Genomic DNA, 13066 nt, shown 5'->3' on the forward strand with positions numbered 1-13066 from the left:
CCTCAACTTCTTCCTCTGCAAAATGGGGATAGTAATCATTCCCTCATAATATTATCATGAGATTTGGTGAGATAATGACCATAAAGCCTATAGCACACTGTCCAACACAAAAATCTGATTTTGTTAGAAAGCAGCAGACACTATTGTCATTATTAGCCCTTTTCTGGTTACTTTTTCTTTCCTTGCCATCCTGACATAGCTCCCCAGAACTCACAAATCTGTTGGCTCCAAGACTCTCAGAACTTGTTGGAACCATCAAATCCAAATCTCTTGTTTCAGAGATGGGGAAATGGAGTAGCAGAGAGTTTAGATGCCTTGTTCTAGATCACACAGCTAATAAAATTATTATTTGAGGGAGAGAAAATAGGTGTCCTGACTCCCAATCTAGTGATGATTCTTACCTCAACTTATACCTAAAGGCTCCCCAAAGGAGCTTTTGTTGCCTAAAAGTTTAGATCCCCCCAGATGAAGCAGTGCCTTACTGATCAATGCTGAACAAAGATGCAGTGGTTTCTGTTGATTCAAGACCTATCAGCAACTAAATTCCTTGAACACTTTAATTGGATTAAACCAGACAGAACCATATCGAGGACTAAGATACCAGGTGTAAAACCTCTTTCACGTACTTCTCGTAACCATCCACAAGTAAAAATGAGAATGCACGTATTTCCACAGCAGAGACAGGAAATTACACTCCACTTTGGCTATGAGATTACATCTTCTGCATTAATAAAATTGCTCACAGTGCTGTGAATCTTTTTGCTAGAGTCTTACAGCCTTCACCTTCTACCTCTTCCCCTACCTGCCACACTCTGGAGAAAGCATGCAATAAAAACTCCTAATTATTTTCCATATATTTTTATTCTTTTAGCAATTCCTATGATAAAAAGATAGTACTGTGGGAGAAGTGGTTGACGTGGAAACTGACCAAGGGTAAACAGTTTCTTAAAGCATGGTATGAGGCAAGAAGACAGGAGCAGACCATAGCCCTCAGGAATGGGAAGAGGGCTGCAGGTCGTGCTGCTCTCCCAGCTCTATCTGCCTGGCTCTTTGGACCTTAGAGAAATATTGGACACTGGCCTATTTTAAGTAACCCTGGAGATATGAGGGAAGGGGGTTATGACATATCTTCAGGTGTGTCTGACACAAAGAATAGCAGCCCACTGGATCTGCAGACACCAGAGAGTTTCAAAGAAATACATTTCTATTGACATTCTGAATGGTTTCCCTGGGCTAGAGCAAAGACACTGGGTTGTTCGTTCAAGCATGCTACTAACTACCTGCCTAGCCTAGGACCATCTGAAGCTAGCAGACGAAATTCACCAACTCTGTTTCTTGCTGGTTAGTATACTGGTTAATATATAAACTTTTGATCAGCCTTCCTTAGTTCAAATTCTAATTCTTACCTCCTAGTAGATGTATAATGTTAGGCAAGCTCTTCAGAGCCTCTGCTCTTCAGTGTCCTCATCTGCAAAATAACGAGGTGACGACACCACTTAAACATCCCTTCCAGACATGGTCTCCTTATGATAGATTAAACATCCTGTGTGGTGCTAACTTCATATCAGACATACCTACAATATCTTTTTTGCATTATATTGAAAATGTGTGTAGGTTTGCATGACCTTCAATACTAGCAACTTCCCAGAGGGCTTGGGCAACATGTGTGCTCTCTCTGTATTCCCAGAGCGAAGCACAGTGTCTGGAACAAGGGCATGTTCAATGTTTGTCTATTGAGCTGAACAGACTCTATCCAGTAGAAGATTCTTTTAGGTTCTAAACCTTCTTATAAAAATTCCCTAAACCTAGAGGAAAATATATCGGAACTCAGGCTCCTATTAAGAAGTTTAGAACCAAATGACTGGAATCTATTTTGGCTCTTTCACATACTAGCTCTATGGCTCTGAGCCAGTCATTTTGCAACTCAAGCATTTATTAATTCTTTTCTATCTTTGTCTCTTTTCTCATGTTTCTCCCTCCAACCCCTCTATATGTCTCTCTTTATTTCAACATTATCCTGTGCGTTAGGATCTATACTAGATGCTGGAGATACACAAATAAACAGACAGAATTCCTACCCTCAACATTAAGTGGACCTAGGGTTGGAACAGTGAGGGGTTTAACTGGGACAAAAAAGAAGTAGAAGCCAGTTAAATCAAGGTGGGGGGGGCAATGAAGTGAGTCAATGCTCACATAAAATATGAACAGCAGTATGTCTGTGAGAGCTATATGGATTTTAATTCCTTGTACTACTTTTAATGCTACTGTAAGAGGAGGGTGTAGTGTGTTTGTATGAGGAACAGACAGCCCCAGTGGAAAAACAGCTGCTTCTAGGCATAATAAAATAGGTTATAATCAACTACAACTGTGAGAATCTCGTTAGCAACTATTCATTTGCTAAACTACTTTCTGAGATGGTGAATATGTGTGGCTAGGACTTGGGAGTCCACAGAACAGGTAAATTTGATGAAGTGGCCAAGGAAAAGGATAAGTTAGCTACTCAAAAGCTGCGAAGGGAGAGTAACTTAATGGCAAAGGAGGGACTACACCAGCTAAAGTCTAGGCAATTGTGTTGTGAGAATGAATGGAGTTTAAGTGAGAAGGCAGACGCCGGCATCTCCAATCCAACATTGAGGTCTGAGCTTCTTCTGCACATTAGTTGTGCTATGGTGTATGTTTGTGAGTGTGAGGTGTTGTAGGGAATAACACACAGACAGACTGAACCATGAAGGAGACAGAAATCTCACAACTTTGCCTGGAGTCACATTCATAAACATCTGATGCCTACACTGAACCAGCACTGGATCAGAGGTCCAGTTTGTCCTCCCTCAAGCATCTCTCTTCATGTTCACTGTAGACATAGGACGAAGGGAATGTTGTATCTCATTTGCAAATAAAAATAACTGCAAGTCAGTGAAGATTAAGTTATATACCCAAGGTAACACAACCATTAAGAAGCAAAATTAAGACTGGTCTTTTGTTTGTTTCCAAGTCCAGTATGTTATCTCCCAGATAAATGTGTCAATTAGTACCATTTGGATCACCTGGGGGAAGCTCACAGTTTAAATTTGTGACCCCTCATTAATATCAATAAAGGCAGACCATCTTTTGTGCAGTTGCATAAATGTTTAAAACTTGGGGGCATGTTCTTATCCATAAATTGCTCTGGAGAGAGTGATAAAATAATCACTAAAATACGAGGAGGGTTTCTGGGGGTCCAGAGCAAAATTTTTTCTCTGTTAAATTTACTTAGGTAAATTTAAATAGTCATATATGGCTGTTAATGTCCTTATTTGGGATAATTTTAATCAATGATGCCATCTTGACAACATGCTTCATAGTAGAGGGCAGGAAAGTAGACAGAGGCAGGGAGCTGGAGAGGGAGGGAGGAGAGGAGAGACAATAGAATAATACAATTCTAGAATGTAGAACTATAAGAAATATTGGAACTCATCAGTTAAACCCCTTCTCTGTGCTAATGGGGGAACTGAGGCTTAGAGAAATGGACTCTCTTGGGTAAGACTCCACAGGATAGCAAAACGCCAAGAGGAAGGTATTATGTTTTAACCACACCCAGATTTCCATCCCACTACATTACAACGTATACTTGAAACTACAAGTATTCACACCTGTCCATCTACCTGACAAGGCAGCACATGCCAAGCTCTCCCTTTCCTGACCAGCAAAACCACTTGTTTTTAGCATGCATTTGAACGTCATCTTATTCACAGAATAACCAAAGCACCTATGTGTTTAAAAGGACCAAAGAGGTCATCTGAAACAACTTCCTGTACAGTGTAGGAATTGTCTTGACCTGCTCTGAGTGATGGCCTTCTGGCTCAGCACTTCTAGGAAATCGATAACAATTATGAGGAAGGCAAAACTATGCTAAGTCAGATCTAGCTGAGACAAGAATGATTCTTTCTCTGGGGTAAAAGGTGCCTTGTGTCCTGCTGCTAAGATTGGAGGTATCAGGGTCGAGTCTTGGGCTGGTCTTGTGTAAACTGGCCGTGATTAAGCAGTTTGGGGTTGAATGGGACTCTAGGATGGTGGAGATCAACTGCAATTTGAAGATAGTAAGATGGGAAGCAGCATAAATTCTGCCACTTATTAGCTATATAACCTCAGGCAAGTTACACTCTCTGGGTCTCGCTTTCCTTATCTCACAGAATGATTGTGAGAATGAAGTTATGTAAAATATGTAAACCTCCTAGTATCTCACAGAATGATTGTGAGAATGAAGTTATGTAAAATTTGTAAACCTCCTAGTCCCAATGTCTAGCATATGGGTTTACCTGGAGACCCTGCAAGACCCTCCGGAAACAAGACGGGTTACAGAGTTGAGAGATGAAAGGGCCATACTTGAATCTGGGCAAAATGTCTAGATCAGAACTGAAGGGTGGAAGAGCTAAAGCTGAGGGAAGTCTCACCTTAGATGGCTTCAGGGATTCTGTTTTTCTAGTGCAAGGAGTCCCATTTGGGACTCCACCAAGGATAAGCTTTGCCACATTTTTGCAGTCAGTGGAATTTGCTCATTCCTCTGCTATAGCCATCCAGTCTGGTAGAATGGATGCAATTGAAACTGGATGTTTCAAGGCAGGTGGAAAACAAAATCTTTCAAAACATGAAGTACATGAACAGAGGCTCCATGACTTTTAGGACAATATGATATAATCTAACATGAACAATGTAGATGGAGTTACAGGAGAGCAGGAAGAGGGAGAAAATATAATTGAAGAAGTAATGGCACTACAATAAGGTAAGAAAATGATATAAAACACACAATTTGGAATAGAAGTAGAAAACTGTCCTTCCATTCTGCTTTGGGGGGTTATACAACATGCTTGTGTACATAAAAAGCCATAAAAAATGTACTGAAACAAAAACTACAAGAGTTAATAAGTGACTTCAGCAAGGTTTCAGGCTAAAAGGGCAATACACAAAAGTCAATTGTATTTCTATATCCTAGCAATAAACTATTGAAAATTTTAAATATTTACTTGATATCAAAAACATAAAACACTTATAAAATTTTTTAACAAAATGTGTACAATACTTCTACAATGAAAATTTTAAATTATTTTTGAGAGAAATTGAATTAGGAAGTAAATTGAGCAAATAGTAAATTAAGATGCATACCATGCTTGTGGACTGGAAAACTCAATACTGTTAAGATGTCATTTGTTCCCATTAGATCTAGATATTGAACAATTCTAATTAAATTTGGAGAATTTTTTGGTAAAAATTAGGCATTAATTTTACATTTATATGGAAATTCAAAGGTCCTAGAAGGTGAGGTTAAAGACTAGATCAATGGAATAGAATAGAAAGTCATGAAGTAGAAAGTAGAAAAAAAGCTGATGAAGTTAATTAATTTCTGAGAAAATATAAATACAATTTAGTGAGAAATGTCATCTAAAAATATAATGCTAGAACAACTCTACCCAGAACATAAAATGATTCAAGATGGATTATTTTTCTAAGTGTAAAGCTACAATCATAAAACTTCTGGAAAGAAACAATAGAATATTGTAGCAAAAGTGGCATGGGCAAGGATCTCAAAGATAGGACACAAAAAGCACTAATCATAAATGTGAAATATAAACTGGATTTTATCAAAATGAAAGACTTTTGTTCATCAAAGGACTCCTTTAAGGGATTTCTCTGGTGGTGCAGTGGTTAAGAATCTGTCTGCCAATGCAGGGGACACGGGTTTGAGCCCTGGTCCGGGAAGATCCCACATGCCGCAGAGCACCTAAGCTACTGTGCCACAACTACTGAGCCCATGTGCTGCAACTACTGAAGCCCGCACGCCTAGAGCCTGTGCTCCACAAAAGAAGCCACCGCAATGAGAAGCCCGCGCACCACAACGAAGAGTAGCCCCTGCTTGCTGCAACTAGAGAAAGCCCGTGCTCAGCAACAAAGACCCAAAGCAGCCAAAAATAAATAAATAAATAAATAAATAAATAAATAAATAAATAAATAAATAAATTTTAAAAAAGACTTCTTTAAGAAAAAAGGCAAAGAAATAAATAAATAAATAAATAAATAAATAAATAAATAAATAAATTTTAAAAAAGACTTCTTTAAGAAAAAAGGCAAAGTTGGAGAAAATATTCACAATATATATATCTGACAAAGAACTTGTATCCAAAATATATAAACAACGCCTTCATATAAAAAAATTAAAATACAAATAATCTCATAAAAATGGGCAAAATAATTAAACAGAAACTTAACAAAAGAACACATATAAGTAGCCAAAAGGTACAAGAAAAGCTGCTCAACATCATTAGTCTTGAGGGAAATGAAAAATTTGTGTGTCCCTCAAGACACTACTTCAGACCTGATAAAATGATTAAAATGAAAATGCTGGTAAGTTGGTAGAACAAGTTAAACTCTCTTACATTGCTGATGGAAGGCTTAAGTGATAAAACCACTTCAGAAACTTGCAGCCTCTTATGAAATTAAATATACGCTAACACATAACTGACCAATTCCACTCCTAGATATATTTCCAAAAGTAACAAACGCATATGTCCAAAACATCTTTTAAATGTTTACAGTAGCTGTATTTTTAATAGCTAAATGTTTCTATCAACAGGAGAATGTAAAAACAAATTTCAGTATATTCATATAATGGAATAGTAACCAGCAATAAAAAGATGTGAACTACTGATACCCACAGCAACATGGATAAATCTCTGACACTTTGTTGAACATCATCTTGAGTAGTCAGTCTTAAAAGTGTGTGTATTGCCTAATTTCATTTATATGAAATTCTAGAACAGGCATCAATCTGTAGAAACATATTATGTCAGTTGTTTCTTGAGGCTGAGATTGGGTTTTGACTGCAAATGGGAATGATGGAACATTCTGGAATAAGAGAAGTATTCTACATCTTCATTGGCATGGTAGTTCCCTGGGTGAATATGTATTTGTCAAAACTCATCTAACTGTAAACTTAAGTTTGGTGCATTTTCTTTAAGTAAATTATAACACAAACAGGTGCACAGGCACTGAAATAACCCCTTAAATTTGACAGACCCTTGGGTTGAAGTTCTGACTCTGACAGTCAATAACTGTGTGTCATTTGGCAAATTATTTCACTTTTCTAAGCCTCAGTTTTGCACCTGCATGAAAGAACATTCATGATACTAAACTTAAAGGTCCATTTGAGAAATAAATACAATAATCTATCATCTAGTATTATCCCAGGTACACAACAGTCTCTAAGTATTCACCATGGTCAATGTCTCTTTTCCCATTATCTTTAGACTCTGGAGAAATTCACTCTAAAATTATGACAGATGAGTCAGAGGAAGAGCAATACAACCTATGGAAAAACATTTGTCTTGGAATCATAAAGCTCATGTTCTAGCCTATTTCTATAAAAATTATATTATGATGTAGCAGGAAGCAACATGGTCCAGTGGGAAAAAAAGATACTTGGGAGTCACAGAGATCTGGATTTGAATCCCACCTCTACAGCGTATAAACTACACACAACAGTTTAGAAGCTGTCCTATGTGACCTCGAGTAAGCAACTTAATATCTCTGAGCCTTAATTTTATCTCTAAAGTGCAAATAAATGTAACTATCCTACACAGTTGTCTGATTAGACGTGTTAGGTAGCACATATAAAGGGCTGGCACTTAGCAAGCCATCATTAAATACTTTTCTATCTCCTTTCCTTGGTGCACTCATTTTAGCATGGGCTATAGTTACCTTAGCAAACTAGGGGAATTGATCTCTGAGGCAACCTTAAACTTTTTAATTCATCTGATTTTAAATAAGTTTAAACTTGTAATAACAATCATAGGTCTACCAGTCTATATTTTTATCTAAAAGAATCAAAAATTTCTACAGAAATTAAACTTAACCAAAAGAGCAAAAGCATAGATTCTTTCAGATTAAAAAGATCTCTTGGCCCATGCTCATCACTGCCTGGGCCACTTTGTTTCCTGTTACTATGGCTACAAGAGTTTGTTTACACAAGGAGCACATCTTTAACCATTTAAAAAAAATAAGACATAGGGACAGATTGTACTCCACGAAGAAAAAAAAAAAAACCCCACAAATTCATCTGGGGAGGCTGGATATGACAGACCCTTTAATTTCAAGAGTAACATGGTTAAGGAGTTCAGTGAACAGATGACTTAATTTTATATTTGGTTTGAAGATGAACATCTCTACTTTCCTTCATCAGCTAAAGGAGCACAATGCAGCAATGTGGGTTTAGAAGAGATGTTGGCAAAATATACCCAGTCGTTTTCTCCTTTTGAGCTTTTGCAGACTTAAACAGTTCTAGAAACACAGAAAGAAAAAAAGCACTTAGTAGTTACCTACTGGAAGCCCCCAGATTTATGCATAGAAATTGGCAGCCCCAGTGAGGGAATGTGGCTTGTCTACATTGATGGATATTAGAGCTGGAGTGAGATCCAAGGTCCAAGCCTCTTTAGATTATGCTTCTCTTTTACATATTTCATACTGAGAGTAACTTCACTTAGAAATGATAAAGTACAAATACATTGGAAATCGCATTTCCTACCCTGCAGATTCAGATCCCACTTGCCCAATGTATTGGGTGGTAGATTTTCTCAACAAGCCCATTAAGTTGGGTCGCTGTGGAAGCCAACTTAATATTGCTCCCCAGTAGCTGACATCTGCTTTCAATTTCTGTGACTTTTCACTTGATTCTTTTGGGTTACTCACACCTAGGTACATCACCACCACATACCATAGTCAAAATGTTGAAAACCACACATCAAGAGAAAACCTTCAAAAGAGCCAGAGAGAAATGAAACATTACATACAGGGAAACTGATTTGAAGTAACACAGACTACTCATCAGAAACCATGGAGACCAGAAGACAGTGAAATAAAAACAATTTCATATAAAGGAAAATGGTAGGAATTTGTCCCCAGCAAACCTGTACTGCTAGAAATACTAAAAGAAATTCTTTGGGCTGAAAGGAAATAATACCAGATGGAAATCTGGATCTTCAAAAAGAAATGAAGAGCATTTGAAGAAGTAAATAATTGGGTAAAAATGGAAGACTATTTCCCTTTTAAATTATTTAATTTACTTATGACTATGTAAAGCAAAATTATAACGTTGTTTTGTTGGAATTTTGTGCATATATAATGACAAGTATAGTATATAGAAGAGAAAGGGAGTAGTGAATAGACCTAAGTGATTGCAAGGTTTCTACATTTTATGTCAAATTGTTACTATATTAACACTAGGTAGAATGTGAAATATTAAAGATATATATGCCAATCCCTAGAACAATCACTAAAAAATAATGTAAAGAAGTAAAGCTAAAAATCCAATGATACATTAGAGTCTAAAAATATTCAAATAATTCAAAAGCAGGAAGGAAAAGGGAACAATAACAAAAGATGATGCAAACAGAAAACAGCAAACTAGTAGACTTAATTAGCAATAATTGTCAATAACCAGATCAATAATTACATTGAATGTTAATATATAAATATTCCAGTAAAAGACTTTTAGACTGGATAAAAATACAAGACTCCACTTTACACTGTCTACAGGAGAATCACTTTAAATTAAAAGACACAGGTAGCCACTTTAAATTAAAAGACACAGGTAGGGTGTAGGTAAATAGACATTAAAAAGATAACTATAAGAACAATGTGGTTGGTTGTCTCTAAGATGGTTGCCAAAGATCCCTGCCTCCTCGTATTCATGCCCTGTGTAATCTTCTCCCCTTGAGAGTGGGCTAGAATTGCTGACTTGTTTCTGATAAATATAATATGGCATGAGAGCTTCTATGATGAGCTTATAAAAATCTGTGGCTTCCACTGTGGGTTCTTTCTCAATATCTCAGTCAGTCTCTCTCTCTCTCTCTCTCATCAACGTGCTCTGTGGAAGACAGCTACCTGCCATACCTTGAGGACACTCAGACAAACTACAGAAAGCCCACATGATGAGAGACTGAGGCCCTCAGTTCAATAGGTCATGCAGAACTGAGACCAACCGACAACCACTTGAGTGGGTTTAGAAGTGGATTTTTTCAGCCCAAGCGGAGTCTTGAGATGACTGCAGCCTTGGACAACAGCTTTGCTGCAACTTCATGAAGCAGATTCTTGAAGCAGAATCACTCAGCTAAGCCGCTTGAGATGATAAATGTTTATTGTTTTAAGCTACTAGATATTGGAGTAATTTATTTCACAATTTATAATTTAACAAAGTAAGCTTGAGAAGGCTAGAGAGGCTATATTAACAATCCATAAAGTAGGAAAAGAGTTATAACAGAGACAAAACCAAGACAAAATTAAAACAGAGATAAAGAAAATCACTTCATAATTAAAAAGATTAATTTATCAGAATACTGTAACAATCACAAATATCTATATCCCAAAATAACAGAGGCTGGAAATACCTAAAGCAAACACTGATGGAATTATAGCGAGAAATAAATAATTCTATTACAATATAAGATTTTAATACTCCACTCTCAGCAGTTGATAGAACAACTAGAAAAAAATTATTGAATGAATACTTTAGGATACGGATCCAAAAAATATTGCTGTGATTTATGTCAAAGAATATTCTGCCTATGTTTTCCTCTAGGAGCTTTAGAGTAGCTGGTCTTACATTTAGGTCTTTAATCCATTTTGAGTTTATTTTTGTATATGGTGTTAGGGAGTCTTCTAATTTCATTCCTTTATATGTAGCTGTCCAGTTTTCCCAGCACCACTTATTGAAGAGACTTTTTGCCACTGTATTTTCTTGCCTCCTTTGTCATAGGTTAATTAACCATAAGTGTGTGGGTTTACTTCTGGGCTCTCTATCCTCTTCCACTGATCTATATGTCTGTTTTTGTACCAGTACCATACTGTTTTGATGACCGGAACAGTACTATCAACCTCCAAGAACTAATTAAAACCTAAAGAACATGATGCCTTACATAGGTGCACAAGGTATGTTCACCAAGATAGAACATATGCCTGACCATAAAACAAGTCTCAATATATGTAAAAGGAATGTAGTCATGTACTTTGAGAACAATGTAATTTGAAATCAATAAAAATAACACATCTGGGAAACCCCAAATGTTTGGAAATTAAACAAAATATTTCTAAACAATCCATCAAAAAGAAAGCACAAGGGAAATTAGAAAATATTTTGAAGATAATTATAAAGAAAATATAATAAACTATGTGTGATGCAAATAATGCAATGAATGGTGATAAATTTATAGATTTAAATGCTAATATTAGAAATGTAAACAGTCTAAACAATGAGCTAATATTCTACCCTAAGAAATTAGAAAAAAAATGAGCATAGTAATTTCAGTGTAAGTAAAAGGAAATAAATAATACTGATAGGAGCATAAATCAATAAATGGAACACAACCAAGTAACAGAGGAAAGCCAAGATTCGATGCTTTGAAAAAACTCATCAAAATTGACAAAAACTTAACTAAACTGATGAAGACAGAGAACGAAAATTATAGAAATAAAAGAGGGAGTATTACTACAATCCTATACAAGTTAAAAGATTGAGATTATTACTAACAACTTTAAGCAAATAAACTTGACATCTAAGATGAAATGGACAAATACTTTGGAAAATGCAATTTACCAAAATTGACTAAAAATGAAACAGAAAACCTGACTAAACTTGTATCTATTAAAGACACACATGTGCACACACAAATTCAGTTCTAAATGGCTTCATTGGTCAATTATCTCAAACACTTCAGTAAGAAAGAATATGAATCTTACACCACCCTTTCAGAAAATAACTAACTTGTATTGTAAAACCTGCATAAACTCAATATTAAAATCTGACAAAAATATTATTAAAAAAGAAAATCATAGACAATATTTCTCATGATCATTAATGTAAAAATGCTTAACAAATATTAGCAAATTAATTTCAGAAATCTATAAGCGTACTGTATCTTGATCCTAATAATGCAAACTTGATATTTTAAAATCAATCAATATAATTCACAATCATAACAAAGGAGAAAAATATGATCTTTTTAGCCAGATGTATAAATAACATTTGATAAAAGTCAACAATCCACACATGAAATAAGCTCTCAGCAATCTAGGAATAAAATGGAACTTCTTCTGTCTAATAAAGAACACTCTAAAAAAAATCTACATTTATCATCATATTTAAGAATGAAATATCAAATATTTTCTTCCTAAGATTGGGAACAAGCAAGGATGCCTACTCTTACCACTACAATTCAACATTCTACTGGAGTTCTAGCCATTAAAAAGAAAATCATGAAAAAGATAATGTATAAATATGGAAAAGGCGAAAGTTAAACTACTTCCATTTGCAGATGAATAATGCTTATGTTGAAAGCTCCATGGCCTCTACCAAACAACTATGAGAAACAGTCAGTAAATTTAGCAAGTTCCTATGATACAAGATTTGCTGAAAACAAAACCTAAATTGTATTTTTATATACTAGCAGAAAATAACTGGAAAATAGACCAAAACATCAACTCCATTTACAATATCATACCTGTCCTATTCCATTGTTCTTAAATTTATTATCTCCCCATATACCTTTTTTTAACATCTTTATTAGAGTATAATTGCTTTACAATAGTGTGTTAGTTTCTGCTTTACAACAAAGTGAATCAGCTATACATATACATATATCTCCATATCTCTTCACTCCTGCGTCTCCCTCCCACCCTCTCTATCCCACCCCTCTAGGTGGTCACAAAGCAGAGAACTGATCTCCCTGCGCTATGCAGCTGTTTCCCACTAGCTATCTATTTTACATTTGGTAGTAGTCCATGCCACTCTCTCACTTCGTCCCAGCTTACCTTCTCCCTCCCCGTGTCCTCAAGTCTATTCTCTACGTCGTCTGTGTCTTTATTCCTGTCCTGCCCCTAGGTTCTTCAGAACCATTTTTTTTTTAGATTCCAAATATATGTGTTAGCATATGGTATTTGTTTTTTTCTTTCTGACTTACTTCACTCTGTATGACAGACTCTAGGTCCATCCACCTCACTACAAATAACTCAATTTTGTTTCTTTTTATGGCTGAGTAATGTTCCA

General features: G+C 36.0%; 1 long non-coding RNA gene across 3 annotated transcripts in view; it reads right to left on the reverse strand.

The window, feature by feature from the left end:
- Window positions 1-1413: 1413 nt before the first annotated feature.
- Window positions 1414-13066, reverse strand: part of LOC114487895 (uncharacterized) — a 98398-nt gene continuing 86745 nt past the window's right edge. For 2 of the 3 annotated variants that reach the window (XR_008619486.1, XR_008619487.1), the window contains one exon: window positions 8226-8307. This is a non-coding gene — a long non-coding RNA (uncharacterized lncRNA). Of the gene's footprint in view, window positions 1469-8225; window positions 8308-13066 lie in introns of those variants that run through there. The other variant, XR_008619488.1, reaches the window with a different exon arrangement.

This window comes from Physeter macrocephalus, chromosome 15 (assembly GCF_002837175.3).
Source record: "Physeter macrocephalus isolate SW-GA chromosome 15, ASM283717v5, whole genome shotgun sequence".
Lineage (NCBI taxonomy): Eukaryota > Metazoa > Chordata > Mammalia > Artiodactyla > Physeteridae > Physeter > Physeter macrocephalus.